The following is a 24,758-nucleotide window of genomic DNA, read 5'->3' on the forward strand; positions in this document are numbered from 1 at the left end:
CAGCTTATAGATGTATAACTATTGAAAAATACACTTGTTAGCAACCCCATTTTTGGATCCTAGCATCTTTTGTCTTGTTAAGAGTCATGAGACAAAAACTCACAAGTTTACTAACCATTTTGGCAACATATGACTCTATTATTAACTTAAAATTCGTCAATATGTATCACCCCCTTTTTTCATTCCATTTTCACATTCTTTACTCCAAATTACTCTCTCAAAATACTTCTATCTTCATACTAGATCATCACCAAGCATTTTCCTCATCATCTAGCTTCAAAATCAAGGTAGAACACTTCTTAAAATTCTTGTTAAATTCCTACTCTATTGCTATCTTAATAAGTTTATAAAACTTGTAAAAACTAGAACTTATTTTGGTGGAAATCAATCATGTTTATAAACTAATGTAACCTTACTAACTTGACTTTAAAAACACTTATTTATATGTATTATGACATTATATTAAGTTATTATAAGAATTTATAACTTGTATATATGTATAACACCTTAGAACTTCATATACAACAATTGGTCTCTTTCGGTTCTTGAAAACTGTTTTGACACACGAATTTAAAAGCTATCTTAAACTTTGTTTTAGAGCATATAACTCTGGATATATGTTAATATATATGAATCAAGATTTCTGTAATTTTTTCATGATTTTAGACGAAGCGAAAGTATTTTTCAAAAATTCATTAGTTGACTGATGACAGATTTTATCCGAATCTGTCCACCGTTACAAGTTAAGGGCAAAAGCCTAACTTTGACTATGAAATCAAAACTTTTTGATTATGTTTTGAAAACACAACATATTAAGGAGTCTCCAACAACTTGATTCATTAAAAACCATGTAGTAACAAATAATTTATGAACCGAAAGATTTGGCTAAGATTAATGTTGTATGCTTAATCAATCTAACTAGAAAACTATGCTAACTAAGACCTGGGCTATTTTCCTTGATAACACCTGTTAGTGTATATGTTAATACTAAAATATAGAAGGAAAATTAAAAATATTGATTTTAGCTATTTTTCATAGCCTACGGACTGTTCCTATGACGAATTATTGAACTGTGCGGACAGATTTACGCACCTATGACAAAATGAAATTTTAACTAACATATACTCCGATTCAGAACATATGCCGATTATGGCTGGTTATTGGACTCAAATACCTTTCCAATGTTGGCTCTTACACCTATAGAAGTCGAATACACACTGAGGTATTCCTATCGGGAGTTGACTATTTAAAATCAGGAAAACTATATAAGATTTAAAATAAGACTAACAACTAATTACTAACTTAAACAAGTAAAAATATTATATAATTAATATATAAACTTGTTATATCAATATCATATGTTAATAATATTATTTAATATATATAATTGATATAGGTTCGTGAATCCGAGACAAACCATGCACTTGTTCAGTGCCGTCATATACATAATTGCTACGAAATACAGTATTGTGAGTTTCATTACTCCCTTCTTATATATATTTTTGGACTGAGAATACATGCGCTGTTTTATAACTGTTTTACGAAATGGACACAAGTACTAAAAACATATTCTACGTTGAGTTGTACCACTTTGCATATTTTTCCCTAATAACTTGGTAACTAATATTTACATGTTGTAAGAACATGTAAGCGCGAATCCTATTGATAGATCTATTGGGGTTGACAACCCCAACTGGGCTAGTCACTCTAGTATCGTAAACGGTTGCATAGTACTTCGTTTTTACTACACTTGGTACAGTGTAGGGAGATTTCATAATAAAGGAAATATGCCACATTAATTGTTAAGTATAGTTACCGAAGCGCTCAACAACTTATAGAATACTTTTATACACTTGCAAGTGTACGGATATTTATGGAAACTGAAATCTTGTGGTCTATTACTATTACGGAAATGATTGATTATGATAAACTAATTAACTCACCAACCTTTTGGTTGACACTTTAAAGCATGTTTATTCTCAGGTATTAAAAAGATCTTCCGCTGTGCATTAGCTCATTTTAAGGATATTACTTGGAGTCATTCATGCCATAGTTTGAAAGACGTTGCATTCGAGTCGTTGAGTTCATCAAGTTTAATATTAAGTCAATTATAGTTGGATGTAATATGAAATGGTATGCATGCCGTCAATTTTTGATGCAAAGAAAGTTTGTCTTTTAAAAACGCATGCAATGTTTGTAAAATGTATTATATAGAGTTCAAATACCTCGCGATATAATCAACTATTGTGAATCGTTTATAATGTATATGAACGGGTCATTTCAGTTGGTATCAGAGCGGTGGTCTTAGCGAACCAGGTCTGCATTAGTGTGTCTAACTGATAGTCGTTAGGATGCATTAGTGAGTCTGGACTTCGACCGTGTCTGCATGTCAAAAGTTTTGCTCATCATTTTTGTCGGAAATTACCTGCTTATCATTCTTAGTCTAGGCATATCTTATTGCATTGATTGCATGAATAGTGTATAGACAAAATTCATATCTTAGCGTATCTGTTACTGTAAACTTTGCCTGACATAATCCGTAAATTTCTCCGTAATCTACGAAACCTTTTGCTATATATATATATATATATATATATATATATATATATATATATATATTCTATGTAATTAGAATACCACCCGATAGCCGAAAAATCATTTCATATCGAAAAATTCTTTATTCAATCGTACGAAATGGAATTCGTCATTAGTTCAAGTCCCTCGAATTCCGAAATGGAATCCCACTCAAGCTCCGAAAGCAGTGTGACTGGAATGGATCAACCAATCAGCCATCATCTATTCTGAATAAATTGGGGATGGGTTCGTAGCCTCCTTAATCATTGGAGACAAGAAGAAGACGATCCTTTCCATCCACCACATTGCCCTCTTGGCGAAGAACCTGAAGCACTTACCGGCGAACCAGTCCGAAACACCATTTTCTCTCTCATTTCCAGAGTATCTCGTCACGATTATATACTATACAAAATTCTAGATTTTATTTATCCGCTCATCCGAACCGACAATCACCCCGGTGTAATAGAAGAAGTCAACGAGCTTCGCGCTCGGGTAGTGGCGTTGGAGAATATGGTTCAAAGGTTACAAACACCGGCAGCAGCACTAGCAGCATAACCAGTACCACCATCATCATCGCCAACAGTACCATTACCACCCCCAACCACAACCGCGTCGTAAACCTCAACTTTACAATCTGTCCCACGAGCACCAATGTCATACGCTCTGTAGATACTAAGGAATACCAACAACAACAAACGATGAAGTGTTGATTCATAACTTCATTGGAGAAACACTCTGTGGCAATTATGTAATCTCCAAAGTCTTAGAGATTATCTATTCTAGCCCTAACCATAAATCAGATGAATAAACCAAAATAGAAACCCTGACAAGAATGGTACGTGATTTACAAGCTAGACTTGTTCTATCATGTAGTGACCCGAACTTTTCCATGTTTATATATATAAAATGAAATTGATATTTATATTATTAAGTGTTTCCAACATGTTAAGCAGTCAAACTTGTTAAGACGTGATTAATTGAAATAGGTTTCATATAGACAATTGACCACCCAAGTTGACCGGTGATTCACGAACGTTAAAACTTGTAAAAACTATATGATGTCATATATATGGATATATATATATATATATATATATATATATATATATATATATATATATATATATATATATATATATATATATATATATATATATATATATATATATATATATATATAGTTAACATGATATTATGATAAGTAAAAATATCATTAAGTATATTAACAATGAACTACATATGTAAAAAAACAAGACTACTAACTTAATGATTTCGAAACGAGACATATATGTAACGATTATCGTTGTAACAACATTTAACTGTATATATATCATACTAAGATATATTAATATATCATAATATCATGATAATGTAATAATTTAACATCTCTTTAGATATAATAAATAATGGGTTAACAACATTTAACAAGATCGTTAACCTAAAGGTTTCAAAACAACATTTACATGTAACGACTAACGATGACTTAACGACTCAGTTAAAATGTATATACATGTAGTGTTTTAATATGTATTCGTACACTTTTGAAAAACTTCAAGACACTTATCAAAATACTTCTACTTAACAAAAATGCTTACAATTACATCCTCGTTCAGTTTCATCAACAATTCTACTCGTATGCACCCGTATTCGTACTCATACAATACACAGCTTTTAGATGTATGTACTATTGGTATATACACTCCAATGATCAGCTCTTAGCAGCCCATATGAGTCACCTAACACATGTGGGAACCATCATTTGGCAACTAGCATGAAATATCTCATAAAATTACAAAAATATTAGTAACCATTCATGACTTATTTACATGTAAACAAAATTACACATCCTTTATATCTAATCCATATACCAACGACCAAAAATACCTACAAACACTTTCATTCTTCAATTTTCTTCATCTAATTGATCTCTCTCAAGTTCTATCTTCAAGTTCTAAGTGTTCTTCATAAATTCTATAAGTTCTAGTTTCATAAAATCAAGAATACTTCCAAGTTTGCTAGCTTACTTCCAATCTTGTAAAGTGCTCATCCAACCTCAAGAAATCTTTCTTATTTACAGTAAGATATCTTTCTAATACAAGGTAATACTCATATTCAAACTTTGATTCAATTTCTATAACTATAACAATCTTATTTCGAGTGGAAATCTTACTTGAACTTGTTTTCGTATCATGATTCTGCTTCAAGAACTTTCAAGCCATTCAAGGATCCTTTGAAGCTAGATCTATTTTTCTCATTTCTAGTAGGTTTATCCACAAAACCTGAGGTAGTAATGATGTTCATAACATCATTCGATTCATATATATAAAACTACCTTATTCGAAGGTTTAAACTTGAAATCACTAGAACATAGTTTAGTTAATTCTAAACTTGTTCGCAAACATTAGTTAATCCTTCTAACTTGAATTTTAAAATCAACTAAACACATGTTCTATATCTATATGATATGCTAACTTAATGATTTAAAACCTGGAAACACGAAAAACACCGTAAAACCGGACATACGCCGTCGTAGTATCACCGCGGGCTGTTTTGGGTTTGATAATTAAAAACTATGATAAACTTTGATTTAAAAGTTGTTATTCTGGGAAAATGATTTTTCTTATGAACATGAAACTATATCCAAAAATCATGGTTAAACTCAAAGTGGAAGTATGTTTTTCAAAATGGTCATCATTACGTCGTTCTTTCAACTGAAATGACTACCTCTTACAAAAACCACTTGTAACTTATATTTCGGGCTATAAACCTAAACTTTTTCTGTTTAGATTCATAAAATAGAGTTCAATATGAAACCATAGCAATTTGATTCACTCAAAACGGATTTAAAACGAAGAAGTTATGGGTAAAACAAGATTGGATATTTTTTTGATTGTTGTAGCTACGGGAAATATTGTAACAATTCTATACAAATCATATCCTAGCTAACTTATATTGTATTATACATGTATTCTAATATATTATTTAATCTTGGGATACCATAGACACGTATGCAAATGTTTTGACATATCATATCAACCCATCTATATATATTATTTGGAACAACCATAGACACTCTATATGTAGTAATGTTGGAGTTAGCTATACAAGGTTGAGGTTGATTCCAAAAATATATATACTTTGAGTTGTGATCTATCCTGAGACGTGTATACACTGGGTCGTGGATTGGGTCAAGATAATATATATCAATTTATTTTCTGTACATCTAACTATGGACAACTAGTTGTAGGTTACTAACGAGGACAACAGACTTAATAAACTTAAATTATTAAAACGTATTAAAAATGTTGTAAATATATTTTGAACATACTTTGATATATATGTACATATTTTTTATAGGTTTGTGAATCGACCAGTGGCCAAGTCTTACTTCTCGACGAAGTAAAAATCTGTGAAAGTGAGTTATAGTCCCACTTTTAAAATCTAATATTTTGGGATGAGAATACATGCAAATTTACAATGTTTTACAAAATAGACACAAGTAAATGAAACTACTTTATATGGTTGAATGATCGAAGCCGAATATGCCCCTTTTTAGCTTGGTAGCCTAAGAATTTGGGAACAGACCCCCAAATTGACGCGAATCCTAAAGATAGATCTATCGGGCCCAACAAGCCCCATTCTGGAATTTGGAATGCTTTAGTACTTCGAAATTATCATGTTCGATGGGTGTCCCGAAATAATGGGGATATTCTATATGCATCTTGTTATTGTCGGTTACCAGATGTTCACCGTATGAATGATTTTTATCTCTATGTATGGGATGTATTGAAATATGAAATCTTGTGGTCTATTATTTTGATTGATAAATATATAGGTTAAACTTATAACTCGCCAACATTTTTGTTGACGTTTAAAGCATGTTTATTCTTAGGTGATTATTAAGAGCTTCCGCTGTTGCATACTAAAATAAGGACAAGATTTGGAGTCCATGCTTGTATGATATTATGTAAAAACTGCATTCAAGAAATTTATTTTTGATGTAATATACTCTTATTGTAAACCATTATGTAATGGGCGTGTGTAAACGGTATATTTTAGATTATCATTATTTGATAATCTACGTAATGCTTTTTAAACCTTTATCGATAAAATAAAGGTTATGATTGTTTTAAAAATGAATGCAGTCTTTGAAAAACGTCTCATATAGAGGTCAAAACCTCGCGACGAAATCAATTAATTTGGAACGTTTATAATCAATATGAACGGGACATTTCAGTTGGTATCCGAGCGTTGGTCTTAGAGAACCAGAAATTTGCATTAGTGTGTCTTATCAAGTTTGTTAGGATACATTAGTGAGTCTGGACTTCGACCGTGTTTTCTTTAAAAACGATTGCTTAACACTTTTGTTGAAAACTATATATTATTAACATATAAATATTATGTAATATATTAACCTCTTTGTAACGACCCAAACCAATAACCAACCGATTACGCGAAACAAAAAAAAAAAAAAATTTACAGTAGAGTGCGCCACGCGCACCCCTTGGGGTGCGCGGCGCGCACAGGCCCCCATCAGCTTCTGTCCAAAATCGTCAAATTTTAATTAAAGATCTCCCACTTCCCGACATAATTAGACGCAATGCTTTTCACAACGTGTTCTAATATGAACAACTCATACGAATCAAACATAAAATGAGTTTTACAAATCGGGGCCCACATCGGCCGTTTTACGAGTTTCGTACAAATCATGAATTTCGACCACATTAGTTTAATTTCCAAACGACACTATGAGCATGGTGTTTGGGGTTAAACTACCCAAATCTCGGTCAAACTCCAAAAGCTATCACATCACAAAAGCGTCCCCTAAACAACAAGCGGGATCTCTAATCCAACCGTATGCCCTTACCCTTGTCAACGCCGGAGCCTATAAAAGATAAACAACGAGAGGGTAAGCAAAGCTTAGTGAATGCAATAATTATACATATACATATATAACCTATCTACTTGCATTCACTTATACAATACCGGATTTAAGCTTGCAATTCAACAACTATGCAAACATTTTGCACAAACCAATATCCGCAATACATAATGAGCTAGCGACAACAATATCATATAGTTCACAATTAAATATGCTAATACCCAAATCACACAACCATGGTTAACCAATCGTAAGAGGAATGGTACTCAAATTTCCCACCGGTGTTCATAACAACCGTTAGTTCACAACACATATATCACTAACTCTTGGACAACACATATCCGTTTATAAAATCGTTAGTGTACAACACATATATCACTAATTTGGACAACACATATCCATTTATACATTCGTTAGTGTACAACACATATATCACTAAATTTGGACAACACATATCCAACTATGAAACCGTTAGTGTACAACGCATATATCACTAACTTGGACAACACATATCCACTCATACAAATAAACACATCATATACGTACATGTATACTTATTCCACTCACCATAACAATTTGGTGACGACTTTATAACTCCGCAAGCTTCAAAGCAAAGTACCTAATATAATAAGTACTTGATCAACAAATAAACTTGTTGGACTAAATACCAACTATTTACTTATGTGCATTTAATGACTTAATTGCATTAAACGCCCCATTTTCACCAAAACCGCCCTTTAAGGGTCAAGACCATCATTAATCACTTAAAAGCTAGTGATTAAGTCCAACAACACTAACCATTACACAATTAGGGTATTTCATACCCATATTTCCCAATTTGGTCAACCATTAGCCCTTTGACTAATTTAAAGTCAACACAACCATTTCGGGTTATCTACTAACCCATCTAACACCCATTTACTAATTAACTAGGTGTGCTAGTGATTAACTAACCAATTAGAACTCATAATCATCAATTAACATTTTGAAACCCTAGGTTAGTCACCATTGAGTCTTCATGACTCCATCTTACCCAAGAACACCCAAAATCACCAAATATGGGTTTTATGTTCTTCATTTACCCAAACCCTAACCCTTACACAAAATCAAAGTAAGGAAATTAAAGTTAGAACATACCACTACAACCACAACGGAGCTAGAGAGGAGATGAACAACTTTAATACCCGCACTTTGGTCCGAGAACAACTTCTTCCTCTTAGATTTAAGCTTTCTCACTCAAGAATCACACACTCTCTCTAAAATTTAAGTGAAGAGGATAAGGTTGTTGATAATGGAGTTAATGATACTCCACAAACTGACCAACTGGCCTTTAACTCGTCCACAAGTGCAATTACCAAAATGCCCATCAAAATATCTGAATAAAAGAGCAGAAACACGGCTACAGTGTTAGTGCGCCACGCGCACTATTTAGGGTGCGTTGAGCGTACCTAGCTCAGATCCGTCTCTGACTTCTGTTTAACTGTACAATCATTCCCACACTTTAAGTACTATATTTACACTGCTGTACAATGAAGATTAGGGTCTTACAACTCTCCCCCACTTGAATCGGAGCGCGTCCTCGCGATCCAAGCCGCATGACAAGAGGGAAGATAAACCAACACGAATTCTTTGGGCTCCCAAGTAAACTCGGAACCTTTACTACGATGCCATTGAACTTTAAAAGTCCTAACCTCTTTATGTCTCAACCTTTTGACCTTCTCATCGAGTATGGAAATCGGCTCCTCAATATACTCTAACTTATTGTTTAGCTCAATCTCGTCTAATGGTACCCACGATGAATCATCCGTAAGACACTTACTGAGATGGGAAACATGAAATGTATTATGGTTCCCCTCAAGCTCTTCGGGTAATTCCATACGATACGCGACTTCACCGACATGAGCTAAAACCTTAAATGGTCCAATAAACCGAGGAGCTAACTTTCCCCACTTTCGAAACCGAATAATACCCTTCCATGGCGAAACCTTAAGCATCACCATGTCACCTTCTTGAAATTCGATCATTCGCCTACGTTTGTCGGCATGCGACTTTTGTCTATCTTGAGCCTTTTTCAAATGAGCCCGAATCATATCAATCTTGCTATTCGTCCCTAAAACCAAATCCGTACTCCCGATTTCCTTTTGACCAATTTCACCCCAACAAATCGGAGTTCGACATCTACGCCCATAAAGCATCTCATATGGCGGCATCCCGATACTAGTATGATAACTATTATTGTACGAGAATTCCACCAAAGGCAAGTGCTCATCCCAACTACCACCGAAATCAATAATACACGCCCGTAACATATCCTCAAGAGTTTGATTCATACGTTCGGTTTGACCGTCCGTCTGAGGATGATACGCCGTGCTCAATTTCAATTGTGTGCCCATATCTTCAGGAAACTTTTCCCAAAACCGAGATGTGAATCGGGTATCTCGATCCGAAATAATAGATATAGGAACTCCGTGTCGAGAGATGACTTCCTTGATAAACAACTTAGCCAAGGTCTCCGACGATATCGCTTCCCGAATGGGAAGAAACAAGGCCCTCTTCGTCAATCGATCAACTATCACCTATATCGAATCGAATTGGGTTCTCGCCGTTTTAGGTAACTTTGTGATGAAATCCATGGTAATGTGCTCCCATTTCCATTTCGGGATTTCTAACGGTTGTAACTTACCATACGGCTTTTGGTGCTCGGCCTTAACTTGCAAACACGTGACGCATTGCTCAACATACTTTACAACATCACGTTTCATGCCCGGCCACCAATAATCTTTCCTTAAGTCAAGATACATTTTTGTCGCGCCCGGATGAATGGAATACTTTGACTTATGTGCTTCATCAAGTAGCACTTGTCGATAATCACCCATGTTAGGCACCCACACTCTTCCTTGAAAAGACAACAAACCACGCGAGCCCATAGTAATGAACTCCGATTGCCCCACAATTCGTTCCGTATTCTTGTTGTGAACGTAAGCCTCTATTTGAATCACACCAAGTTTTTCAAGAAAATCGTTAGTAATAATCATACGTAACAATCCCAATCGTAACGCCGGATGTTGACTCTTTCGACTTAACGCATCCGCGACCACATTTGCCTTGCCCGGATGATAAAGTATTTCACAATCGTAGTCTTTCACCACATCCATCCATCTACGTTGACGATAATTCAAATCTCTTTGATCAAAAAGATGTTTCAAACTCTTGTGATCCGAATAAATCGTACACTTGACACCATAAAAGTAATGGCACCAAATTTTCAACGCATGAACAACCGCCGCCAACTCAAGATCATGAGTCAGATATCTCGTTTCGTGTTCCTTTAATTGTCGAGAGGCATAAGCGATGACTTTACCCCTTTGCATTAGAACACAACCGAGCCCATTTAAAGAAGCATCACAATAGACCGTCATGTCTTCTACCTCTTTCGGCAAAACTAGCACCGGAGCTTGACACAACTTCTCTTTTAACAATTGAAAAGCAATTTCTTGCTCGTTCTCCCAATTAAACCTCGCGTTCTTTCTCGTCAAATTCGTCAATGGAGAAGCAATCTTAGAAAAGTCTTGGATAAACCGACGATAATAACTGGCCAATCCGAGAAAACTTCAGAGTTCCGTAGGCGTAGTCGGTCGTCCCCAATTCTTTACTGTCTCAATCTTCCCCGGTTCTACTTGAATACCATTTTCGTTCACAATATGGGCAAGGAATTGAACTTCCCTTAGCCAAAATTCACATTTGGAGAATTTAGCATACAACTTCTCCTTCCGCAACGTCTTTAACACACCCCGCAAATGATGTTCATGTTCCTTCATACTTTTCGAATAGACAAGTATGTTGTCAATGAACACAATTACCGATTTGTCCAACATAGGTTGGCACACGCGGTTCATAAGATCCATGAATGCCGTCGGTGCATTCGTAAGACCAAAAGGCATAACTGCGATTTCAAAATTTCCATAACGCGTTCGAAAAGCCGTTTTCTCGATGTCTTCCTCACAGACCCGCATTTGGTGATAGCCGGACCGTAGGTCGATTTAATAGAAATACGTTGCACCTTGGAGTTGGTCGAACAAATCGTCAATCCTAGGCAATGGATAACGATTCTTGATCGCCACTTTGTTCAACTCCCGATAATCGATGTACATCCGCATACTACCATCCTTCTTCTTCACGAATAAAACCGGAGCGCCCCATGGCGAAGCAATCGGTCGAATGAAACCCTTTTCAAGCAACTCTTGGGTTTGGTTTAACAACTCTTGCGTTTCCGTTGGTGCTAAACGATAAGGAGTTTTAGCAATGGGGGTAGCCCCGGAACCAACTCAATGCGAAATTCAACTTGTCTTTCCACCGGGACACCCGGTAACTCATCCGCAAAAACGTATTCAAATTCATTCACCACCGGAATTTCACGAAAGGGTGGTGGCTCATCTCGAGTATCAACAACATGGGCAAGAAAAGCCATGCCACCACTAACAAGGAAACAACGTGCCCGTGCAAAAGTGCATATCGGCACAAGTCTTCTTCATTTATGGCTGTAAATAATTATCTCTCCCACACTTGGGGTCTTTACCCTAATAAACTTATCATGTCATGCAATATCGGCTCTATTATGATCGAGCCAATCCATACCAACAACGATATCAAAATCACCCAAAGTCATCGGAATGAGATCGATTTTAAAATTTTCGGCACCAAACACAACATTACAATTTTTACACACATCAACCACTAGCACCGTCTTGCCGTCCGCTATTTTGACCTCTACCGGACGACTTAACTTAGCTAACGGTCTATTAAGTCTACGCACAAATTTTGGAGACACAAACGACAAATTTGCACCGCTATCAAATAGTGTCCTTGCCGGATTAGAATTAACCATGAAGGTACCTGAGACAACTTCGTTAGATTGCTTGGCTTCCTCATTGGTCATCAAATAATTGCGACCCCTAGCTGTACCCGCCGCCTTCTCTAGCCGCTTAACATTATCATTGCGCAACTCGGGACACTCGGGCCTTTTGTGCCCTTCTTTACCACAATTGTAACATGTAACTTTGTTCGGCGCATTTGGACAACCACGAGCCATGTGTCCTTTTTTCCCACAAGTATAGCAAGTGACCACATGAACACCGAATCCACCCTTCTTCATGCTATTTACACTTTCGGAACCCTTCTTGTTCTTGTTTGAAAAGTTCGATTGACTCGAATTCTCGAACTTCCTCTTACCAAAAGTAAAACCACCCTTTCTTATCACAAGCGCCTCAAAACCCTTTGCCATGTTGAACAATTCATCAAAGCTTTTTACTACATTTACACTAATCTTTTCTTGATAGTTATCGTTCAAGATTCGGTAAAAATCTTCTTTCAGCATTTTATCATTCCCGACATACTCCGGGAAAAATTGGGTCTTCGGCAAGAAAATGGATTTGAGAATGTTCAAATCCATCGACTCTTGCCTCAAGGAACGTAACTCGTCCTTAAGCCTAGTAATATCGGCCGAAGTTCGATATTCGTCGAAAAACTCCTTCTTGAATTCATCCCAAGTGAATTCCATGCATTGTTCTTCGCCATAAAGTCGGATCTTCGCGTCCCACCACAATTTAGCATCACCCCTTAACATGCTACAACCATATCTCGTCTTTTTATCGAGAGGGCATTCACATGTACGAAAAGCCCCCTCCATATTGAAGATCCAACGGGCACTCTTAAGTTGGTCCCGTTCACCATCGAAGGTGGGAGGTTGAGAGTCCTTGAAATTCTTATAGAAGAAGTCCCGTCTCCCGACATTATCCTCTTGAAGAACGGCCTTAACTTGTTCCTTTACCACATTGACTAGTTGCTCGTCAATCGTGTCTAGGAACATCTTTTTAACATCTTCGAAAAACTCCGCTTTTTGACGCTTAAAGATGGCCTCAACTTTGGCCATGAACTCAACGTCCTCACTCGTACTTCCATCATTGGTGTCGTGTCCATTTCTCATCTTCATTCTATAAAACGGAAAAGGTTAAGCAACGAACGAGAAAACTTAACACCTATGTATATACATATACACCACACTACCCCATCTTGCTCAACAATCGTCGTACATCGCTTGTTTGACACGATTTGAACCCGTAACAATGGTAGCTAATCATTGTTACGCGAGCACGTCGCATTAACTTGCTAGTACAACATCTATCTTGCTTGATGATTGCTAACACAACACAAAACAATTAGCGCAAGTTTAGTTCACATAAAACTAAACACTAATCAATTTCCGGTCCGACCCGTCTCCTACAAGTCTCGCATAAAGCGCATACACAATTAAGTCTAAGTCTAGGCACCTATCTCAAGTTGTAACATCCCGCCTTTTTCCATTTACTTTTCCGTTATACTAATATAAAGTCCGTTATATGTTTATAACATCTCCCGTTGATACGCGTTTTAAATTATCTTGTTTTAGGTAATTCCCGCACCCGAACGAAAGTTGAGGGACTAAACTTGACAAGGGATCAAACCCTTGACTAGGTCAAAGGGTCAAACCCCTTTCACCCATTCATTATCATCTCCATCTCTCTCTCTTTCTCTCTAGCAAGAACACACACCCATTTACCAAATTCAATCAATCATCATCTAAATTCGATCTAGGAGGCTTACAACAAAATAAACTACATATTTGTGATCCTCTCTTCATCCTCTACATTTTGATACCAATATCATCAAGTTTGGGTAACATTTCTAAAACTCTAGATTTCTTTAAATTCGTGTTCTTGACTTATAAAGTTGTTAATTAGTGTCTATGGCTCATCGTGATGTCGTGTATGTAATTTGTATGCTCGATTCGTTGTTTTTGGTGTAACTAGTTCATTATGAAAATTTGCTTGCTAAATCTTTGATTTTGAATGATCAAATGTTGTTAGATTGTTAAAGTGCATGTTTTAAAAGTGTTACTAGTATCATTAGCTTCGTTTTGATGTATAGGTTGATTAAGGAAACTCCAAGAACATGATTAGTGATTTTGTGAACTTGGATTAGGGTTTGATAAGCTTTAGATGAACTTTTGATGCACCAAATGCTATGAAATATTGTAGATAAGAATTTTGTTGCAATGTGTGTATGATTACCTTCGAAACGGCATATCATACATGTAAATTGGTTGCCCGAATCATAAAATGCGTTTTAGAACTTGAAACTTTGATTATGAACGTTTAATGCGGTTTTTGGTTGTTGTTAGTGATGAATTGCTTGATGAAATGTGCTTAGTTGTTTTCCTTGTCAAATTACCTTTCTAATGATATAGGTTATGCGTTTTAAGTGTTTTCGGTGCATGAAATGTGTTATATTGTATTTTGGTTCGTGACTTGGACCATTTTTTTCTGCAAACTGCATGATTCCCAGGTATTGTGCGCCGCGCATTTACCCGCGCGCCACGCAGAATCAGAGATCCCAGATGTTTGCCTTCTTGGTTGAGTTCTGACCAGAAATTGCACTTGGGTGCGCGCCGCGCAACCCAGTGCGCGCCGCGCAAAAGCCCCAGGCCACTCTCTTTTGTTTTTAAATGTCACAAAAATGTTTCCGCTTAACTAAAACTCCGTTTAACATGAAACTTGACTATTAGGCTCTTATATGACTTCTCGTCTTGGGAAAATTGTCGGATACCCGACCCGACCCCGTTGACTTTGACTTTGACCAAGTTTGACTTTTAGTCAAACTTAACCAAACGATTATACAATCATTCTAACATACTTAACTACTTGTATCGTGCATGAAACTTGACAAATTGATTCACATGCTATATTAATCGAGTCGTAACGAGCCATAGGACTAATTGAACATCTTTGACCAATCGTGACTATCGTTATTGATACAACCTATTTGTTTAGGTCAAGACTAGCATTGTTCTTTGCACACATTTACTTGTTGAAGTACTTTACTACTCGTGCATTCAAGGTGAGATCATAGTCCCACTCTTACTCTTTTTGAACTTACATTTGGGATGAGAAAACATAAACATTTCTTTTACTAAGTGAACACAAGTACAGGAAAACAAACATTCTACATACGAGTTTAGAACAAAATCCTCAATTCGATTATCATTAGTTACACTTGCCGGGTGTAAGCGAGAACTTATGTTGTATGGATCCATATGGGTTTGACAAACCCTCATTCAAACGGTTCGCTACCGTTTACGAATGAAATATATTTTCGAGAAACAGTGTATGTTCTAGCACTAAGTGATGGGGTTCAATGGAAGGAAATGTTAAGCATTGATAATTGGGTGCTCGTGAAACAAACTTTTGGAATGTATTACTATTATTTCATTGATGCAAATCTTGTGGTTCACTTGTACTTACTTACTTAAACCTATGATTTCACCAACGTTTTCGTTGACAGATTTCTATGTTTTTCTCAGGTCCTTGAACGATACATGATACATGCTTCCGCTCATTATTTTGATACTTGCATTGGATGTCGAGTATATATGCATACATGGAGCGTCTTTTGGATACTTTTAAATTGTGTCGCATAAGTTTCATTTGTACTTAAAACTTTGTATCGTAACTTGTGGTGGAACTATTCTTGTAAACATGAACAACCTTTACATTTGAAATGAATGCGACATATCTTTTGGGCAAACGTTGTTTTAAAGACTTATGACCACGTAACGGGACCTAAGTAGACGACGCCGTCAATGACGATTTGGTCGGGTCGCTAAAGATGGTATCAGAGCGTTGGTTGTAGGGATTTAGAGTTCATTGGTGTCAACCTCGAGTCATAGGGTACATTGGTGAGTCTAGACTACAACCGGCATATAGACTTGAAGTAGGAATTACTTGACTACTTGTGCATTTATACTCGAACGCTTCTACTCATATCTACTCTTAGTTCATCTTAATCTCACGTTGTTTAATTTGATTGACGCGCCACCTTGACTATATGAAATGATGTCGAATGCACATATGAATCAGGGTAATATAATTTCCGGGATTATATTACGGTGACTCATATGAACGTTCCGACATTATGACATAAAGAATTTAAGGCGAGTCGAGGAAAAATTTCTCTTTATCTTTATTCTATATCACGGTTAGTATTATTGAGAATACTAATCAATGATATTCTTGTGTCTTGAAGGAACAATGGCTCCTCGTCGTGTACGCCGCAATGAAACTCCCGAACAAGCTCTCGAACGGATGATAGCTACCGCCGTAGATGCGGCCATGGCCGGTCACTCATCCAACAACAATAATAATAACAACCACAACAACAACAACAACAACAACAACAACAACAATGGAGCCGGAAACTCAAACGAGGGATGCTCCTATAAAGCTTTCATGGGGTGCAAACCTCACACTTTTGATGGAACCGGGGGACCGGTCGTGCTCACCCGATGGTTTGAGCAAACGGAAGCCGTCTTTAGCATAAGCGGTTGTCGGGACCAAGACAAGGTCAAATACTCCACTCACACTTTCTCCGGAATTGCTCTAACATGGTGGAACACCTATGTTCAATCGGTGGGTACCGATGAAGCTCATGCCCTCTCTTGGGCCGATCTAAAGGAAAAGATGATTGTTGAATATTTTCCGCGCGAAGAAACCCGAAAGCTTGAGGAAGAACTAAGAGCTTTGAAAGCGGTCGGAAACGATCTTAAAGCTTATAATCAACGCTTCGCCGAACTATCCTTGATGTGTCCTAATCTTGTTAACCCCGAATCTCAAAGGATTGAGCTCTACATGCTCGGTCTTCCAAAAAGCATCAAACAAGGGGTGATGTCATCCAAACCCACTACTCATCAAGCCGATATGAACATGGCTCGCCAACTAATTGAAACGGTTGACGAAATCGTAGTTCCGGCACCTAAGGCCGAGGATAAATCGGGCTGCAACAAAAGAAAGTGGGAACCCTCCCAATCAAGCAACAACAACTTTGCTAAGAAGCCTTACACCTCCGACGGCAAGAGGGGTTATGCCGGGAACCTACCTCTTTGCAACAAATGCAACAAACATCACTTTGGTGAATGTGGCAAGTTAATTTGCCACCGGTGCCAAGGAGTTGGTCATAAGGCCAACGATTGTAAAAGTGCCACTCCCGTTGCACGAAAGTGGCCCAATGCACCAAAGACGGGCACTTGTTACGAATGTGGTCAAACAGGTCATTATAGAAATGCATGCCCAAAGAAGAAAGATAACCCCAACACGCGCGGCCGAGCTTTCAACATCAACACCGAGGAAGCCCGGGATGACACTGAACTAGTCACGGGTACGTTTCTTCTCAACAATTCTTATGTCTCTTGCTTATTCGATTCAGGTGCCGATAAATGCTTTGTATCCAAGACTTTGACTCATTCTTTTAGCACTCCACCTCTTCCATTAGATACCACTTATACCATTGAAGTGGCTAACGGGAAACTATTAAGTGCCGACACATATTACCGGGGGTGTACGATAAACATTTTGGGTAAGGAATTTGAAATTGATTTGATACCCATGGAACTAGGAAGCTTTGATGTAATAATCGGTATGAATTGGTTAGTCAAAACGAAATCTCACATTCTTTGTGATCTTAACGCAATCCGAATTCCTATCGAGAATGGTGAACCTTTGATCGTCTATGGCGATAAGAGTTGCACCGGACTCAACCTTGTTTCGTGTGTTAAAGTTAGAAAACTACTCCGTAAGGGTTGTTTTGCGATCCTTGCTCACGTTAAGAAAGTCGAGTCCGATGAGAAGCACATCGATGATGTGCCAATTGTTAGTGACTATTCCGATGTATTTCCCGACGAATTGCCGGGTCTTCCGCCTCATCGACCGGTTGAATTCCAAATCGATCTTATTCCGGGAGCCGCACCCGTAGCACGTGCACCATATAGACTCGCTCCATCTGAAATGCAAGAATTGCAAAGTCAAATCCAAGAACTACTTGATCGAGGTTTTATCCAACCTAGCCATTCACCTTGGGGCGCTCCGATTTTGTTTGTTAAAAAGAAAGACGGATCCCTACGAATGTGCATTGATTATCGTGAACTAAATAAATTGACGGTTAAGAACCGATATCCTCTTCCTCGCATCGATGACCTCTTTGATCAACTACAAGGGTCTTGTGTATATTCGAAAATCGATCTCCGCTCGGGTTATCATCAATTGAGGGTTAAGGGGGAAGATGTCTCCAAAACCGCTTTCCGAACTCGTTATGGTAGTTATGAATTCCTTGTCATGCCATTTGGTCTCACTAACGCACCGACGGTGTTCATGGATCTTATGAACCGCGTGTGCAAACCGTATCTCGATAAATTCGTTATTGTGTTCATCGATGACATATTGATCTATTCTAAAAATGAAGAAGAGCACGAACAACATCTCCGACTTGTGCTTGAACTTTTAAGACAAGAACAACTCTATGCCAAATTCTCCAAGTGTGAATTTTGGTTAAAGGAAGTTCAATTTCTTGGTCATGTTGTAAGTGACCAAGGTATTAAAGTCGATCCAACGAAAATCGAAGCCATTAGAAAATGGGAGACTCCTACTACTCCTACTCACATTCGTCAATTTTTGGGTCTCGCCGGGTACTATCGTAGATTCATCGAAAATTTCTCTTTGGTTGCACGTCCTCTAACCGCATTGACTCACAAGGGAAAGAAATTCATTTGGGCGACCGAACATGAATCCGCATTCCAAATCTTGAAAACGAAGCTAACCACCGCTCCTATCTTGTCACTTCCCGAAGGCAATGATGACTTTGTTGTATATTGCGATGCCTCAAAACATGGTTTTGGGTGTGTATTGATGCAACGAACGAAAGTCATTGCTTATGCTTCTCGACAACTCAAAATTCATGAACGAAACTATACGACACATGATCTCGAACTCGGAGCCGTTGTCTTTGCACTTAAAATGTGGAGACACTATCTTTATGGAACCAAGAGTACTATCTTCACCGATCACAAAAGCCTTCAACACATTTTCGATCAAAAGCAACTAAACATGAGACAACGAAGGTGGATTGAAACCTTAAACGATTACGATTGCGAGCTTCGTTACCATCCCGGGAAGGCAAATGTAGTAGCCGATGCCTTAAGTCGAAAAGAAAGAGTGGTGCCTCTCCGTGTCCGAGCTTTAAATATCACCATTCACACCAACCTTAATAGCCAAATTCGGGTAGCCCAAGATGAGGCTCTCAAGGATGAAAACATCTCTCTCGAACACTTGAACGTCCTCACCTCTCGATTCGAAGTTAAAGAAACCGGACTCCGATATTTCGCCGGAAGAATTTGGGTGCCTAGTTATGGGGATCTACGAAGCCTTATTTTAGATGAAGCCCATAAGTCACGATACTCGATTCACCCCGGTGCCAATAAGATGTACCACGACCTTAAACAACTATATTGGTGGCCGAACATCAAAAGGGACGTAGCTACTTATGTTTCCAAGTGTTTGACATGTTCCAAAGTCAAAGCCGAACACCAAAGACCGTCCGGACTACTTCAACAACCCGAGATCCCGCAATGGAAGTGGGAAAGGATAACGATGGATTTTATCACCAAGCTACCAAAAACGACGGGCGGTTATGACACCATTTGGGTTATTGTTGACCGTCTCACCAAATCCGCACACTTCCTTGCCATGAAAGAAACGGACAAAATGGAGAAACTTGCACAACTTTACATTAAGGAGATCGTAGCCCGACACGGTGTACCATTATCGATTATCTCCGACCGAGATGGCCGTTTCGTTTCTAGATTTTGGCGTACATTGCAAGAAGCGTTGGGAACGCGTTTAGACATGAGCACCGCATATCATCCTCAAACCGATGGACAAAGCGAACGTACAATTCAAACCTTAGAGGACATGTTACGAGCTTGCGTGGTTGATTTCGAAAAAGCTTTGGACAAGCACTTACCTCTCGCCGAGTTCTCTTACAACAATAGTTATCACGCGAGTATTAAAGCCGCACCTTTTGAAGCGCTATATGGCCGCAAATGTCGTTCACCTCTTTGTTGGGCCGAGGTAGGCGACGTGCAAATCACCGGACCCGAACTCATTCACGAAACCACCGAGAAAATCGTTCAAATCCGAGATAGGCTTAGGACGGCCCGAAGTCGTCAAAAGAGCTATACCGACAAACGACGCAACGATCTTGAATTTCAAGTCGGTGACCGAGTAATGTTAAAAGTCGCACCTTGGAAGGGTGTAATCCGTTTTGGGAAACGCGGGAAGCTAAATCCGCGGTATATTGGTCCTTTCGAAATCTTGGAGCGTATTGGAACCGTTGCTTATCGTTTAGATCTTCCGCCTCAATTGAACTCCGTTCATCCTACCTTCCATGTATCTAACTTGAAAAAGTGTCTTGCCGAACCCGATATCGTCATCCCTCTCGAAGAACTTACTATTGATGACAAACTTCATTTTGTGGAGGAACCGGTTGAAATTGTGGACACCTCCGTCAAGACATTGAAACAAAGCCGAATCCCGATTGTCAAGGTTCGTTGGAATGCCAAAAGAGGACCCGAGTTTACTTGGGAAAGACAAGATCAAATGCAAAGGAAGTATCCTCATCTATTCGTGAATTCGGAAACGCAAGATCTCGAGGAAGAAACAACGACTACTACGCCTACTTAAATTTCGGGACGAAATTTCTTTTAAGGAGTAGGTAATGTAACATCCCGCCTTTTTCCATTTACTTTTCCGTTATACTAATATAAAGTCCGTTATATGTTTATAACATCTCCCGTTGATACGCGGTTTAAATTATCTCGTTTAGGTAATTCCCGCACCCGAACGAAAGTTGAGGGACTAAACTTGACAAGGGATCAAACCCTTGACTAGGTCAAAGGGTCAAACCCCTTTCACCCATTCATTATCATCTCCATCTCTCTCTCTTTCTCTCTAGCAAGAACACACACCCATTTACCAAATTCATTCAATCATCATCTAAATTCGATCTAGGAGGCTTACAACAAAATAAACTACATATTTGTGATCCTCTCTTCATCCTCTACATTTTGATACCAATATCATCAAGTTTGGGTAACATTTCTAAAACTCTAGATTTCTTTAAATTCGTGTTCTTGACTTATAAAGTTGTTAATTAGTGTCTATGGCTCATCGTGATGTCGTGTATGTAATTTGTATGCTCGATTCGTTGTTTTTGGTGTAACTAGTTCATTATGAAAATTTGCTTGCTAAATCTTTGATTTTGAATGATCAAATGTTGTTAGATTGTTAAAGTGCATGTTTTAAAAGTGTTACTAGTATCATTAGCTTCGTTTTGATGTATAGGTTGATTAAGGAAACTCCAAGAACATGATTAGTGATTTTGTGAACTTGGATTAGGGTTTGATAAGCTTTAGATGAACTTTTGATGCACCAAATGCTATGAAATATTGTAGATAAGAATTTTGTTGCAATGTGTGTATGATTACCTTCGAAACGGCATATCATACATGTAAATTGGTTGCCCGAATCATAAAATGCGTTTTAGAACTTGAAACTTTGATTATGAACGTTTAATGCGGTTTTTGGTTGTTGTTAGTGATGAATTGCTTGACGAAATGTGCTTAGTTGTTTTCCTTGTCAAATTACCTTTCTAATGATATAGGTTATGCGTTTTAAGTATTTTCGGTGCATGAAATGTGTTATATTGTATTTTGGTTCGTGACTTGGACCATTTTTTTCTGCAAACTGCATGATTCCCAGGTATTGCGCGCCGCGCATTTACCCGCGCGCCGCGCAGAATCAGAGATCCCAGATGTTTGCCTTCTTGGTTGAGTTCTGACCAGAAATTGCACTTGGGTGCGCGCCGCGCAAAAGCCCCAGGCCACTCTCTTTTGTTTTTAAATGTCACAAAAATGTTTCCGCTTAACTAAAACTCCGTTTAACATGAAACTTGACTATTAGGCTCTTATATGACTTCTCGTCTTGGGAAAATTGTCGGATACCCGACCCGACCCCGTTGACTTTGACTTTGACCAAGTTTGACTTTTAGTCAAACTTAACCAAACGATTATACAATCATTCTAACATACTTAACTACTTGTATCGTGCATGAAACTTGACAAATTGATTCACATGCTATATTAATCGAGTCGTAACGAGCCATAGGACTAATTGAACATCTTTGACCAATCGTGACTATCGTTATTGATACAACCTATTTGTTTAGGTCAAGACTAGCATTGTTCTTTGCACACATTTACTTGTTGAAGTACTTTACTACTCGTGCATTCAAGGTGAGATCATAGTCCCACTCTTACTCTTTTTGAACTTACATTTGGGATGAGAAAACATAAACATTTCTTTTACTAAGTGAACACAAGTACAGGAAAACAAACATTCTACATACGAGTTTAGAACAAAATCCTCAATTCGATTATCATTAGTTACACTTGCCGGTGTAAGCGAGAACTTATGTTGTATGGATCCATATGGGTTTGACAAACCCTCATTCAAACGGTTCGCTACCGTTTACGAATGAAATATATTTTCGAGAAACAGTGTATGTTCTAGCACTAAGTGATGGGGTTCAATGGAAGGAAATGTTAAGCATTGATAATTGGGTGCTCGTGAAACAAACTTTTGGAATGTATTACTATTATTTCATTGATGCAAATCTTGTGGTTCACTTGTACTTACTTACTTAAACCTATGATTTCACCAACGTTTTCGTTGACAGATTTCTATGTTTTTCTCAGGTCCTTGAACGATACATGATACATGCTTCCGCTCATTATTTTGATACTTGCATTGGATGTCGAGTATATATGCATACATGGAGCGTCTTTTGGATACTTTTAAATTGTGTCGCATAAGTTTCATTTGTACTTAAAACTTTGTATCGTAACTTGTGGTGGAACTATTCTTGTAAACATGAACAACCTTTACATTTGAAATGAATGCGACATATCTTTTGGTCAAACGTTGTTTTAAAGACTTATGACCACGTAACGGGACTTAAGTAGACGGCGCCGTCAATGACGATTTGGTCGGGTCGCTACACAAGTCGCCTAAATCCCTTAGACCATGATCTGATACCACTTGTAACGACCCAAACCAATAACCAACCGATTACGCGAAACAAAAATATTTTTTTTTTTTACAGTAGAGTGCGCCACGCGCACCCCTTGGGGTGCGCGGCGCGCACAGGCCCCCAACAGCTTCTGTCCAAAATCGTCAAATTTTAATTAAAGATCTCCCACTTCCCGACATAATTACACGCAATGCTTTTCACAACGTGGTCTAATATGAACAACTCATACGATTCAAACATAAAATGAGTTTTACAAAACGGGGCCCACATCGGTCGTTTTACGAGTTTCGTACAAATCATGAGTTTCGACCACATTAGTTTAATTTCCAAACGACACTATGAGCATGGTGTTTGGGGTTAAACTACCCAAATCTCGATCAAACTCCAAAAGCTATCCCATCACAAAAGCGTCCCCTAAACAACAAGCGGGATCTCTAATCCAACCGTATGCCCTTACCCTTGTCAACGCCGGAGCCTTTAAAAGATAAACAACGAGAGGGTAAGCAAAGCTTAGTGAATGCAATAATTATACATATACATATATAACCTATCTACTTGCATTCACTTATACAATACCGGATTTAAGCTAGCAATTCAACAACTATGCAAACATTTTGCACAAACCAATATCCGCAATACATAATGAGCTAGCGACAACAATAGCATATAGTTCACAATTAAATATGCTAATACCCATATCACATAACCATGGTTAACCAATCGTAAGAGAAATGGTACTCAAATTTCCCATCGGTGTTCATAACAACCGTTAGTGTACAACACATATATCACTAACCCTTGGACAACACATATTCGTTTATAAAATCATTAGTGTACAACACATATATCTCTAATTTGGACAACACATATCCATTTATACATTCATTAGTGTACAACACATATATCACTAAATTTGGACAACACATATCCAACTATGAAACCGTTAGTGTACAACGCATATATCACTAACTTGAACAACACATATCCACTCATACAAATAAACACTTCATATACGTACATGTATACTTATTCCACTCACCTTAACAATTTGATGACGAATTTATAACTCCGCAAGCTTCAAAGCAAAGTACCTAATATAATAAGTACTTGATCAACAAACAAACTTGTTGGACTAAATACCAACTATTTACTTATGTGCATTTAATGACTTAATTGCATTAAACGCCCCATTTTCACCAAAACTGCCCTTTAAGGGTCAAGACCATCATTAATCACTTAAAAGCTAGTGATTAAGGTCCAACAACACTAACCATTACACAATTAGGGTATTTCA

General features: G+C 37.8%; 1 long non-coding RNA gene across 1 annotated transcript in view; it reads left to right on the plus strand.

Moving 5' to 3' along the window:
• The window catches only part of LOC139856936 (uncharacterized), a 4,171-nt gene extending 2,078 nt beyond the window's left edge, over window positions 1–2,093 (plus strand). Inside the window, exon 3 of the long non-coding RNA XR_011762228.1 lies at window positions 1,984–2,093. This is a non-coding gene — a long non-coding RNA (uncharacterized lncRNA). The remainder of the gene's footprint in view (window positions 1–1,983) is intronic.
• Window positions 2,094–24,758: the final 22,665 nt, after the last annotated feature.

Source organism: Rutidosis leptorrhynchoides, chromosome 7 (assembly GCF_046630445.1).
Source record: "Rutidosis leptorrhynchoides isolate AG116_Rl617_1_P2 chromosome 7, CSIRO_AGI_Rlap_v1, whole genome shotgun sequence".
NCBI lineage: Eukaryota > Viridiplantae > Streptophyta > Magnoliopsida > Asterales > Asteraceae > Rutidosis > Rutidosis leptorrhynchoides.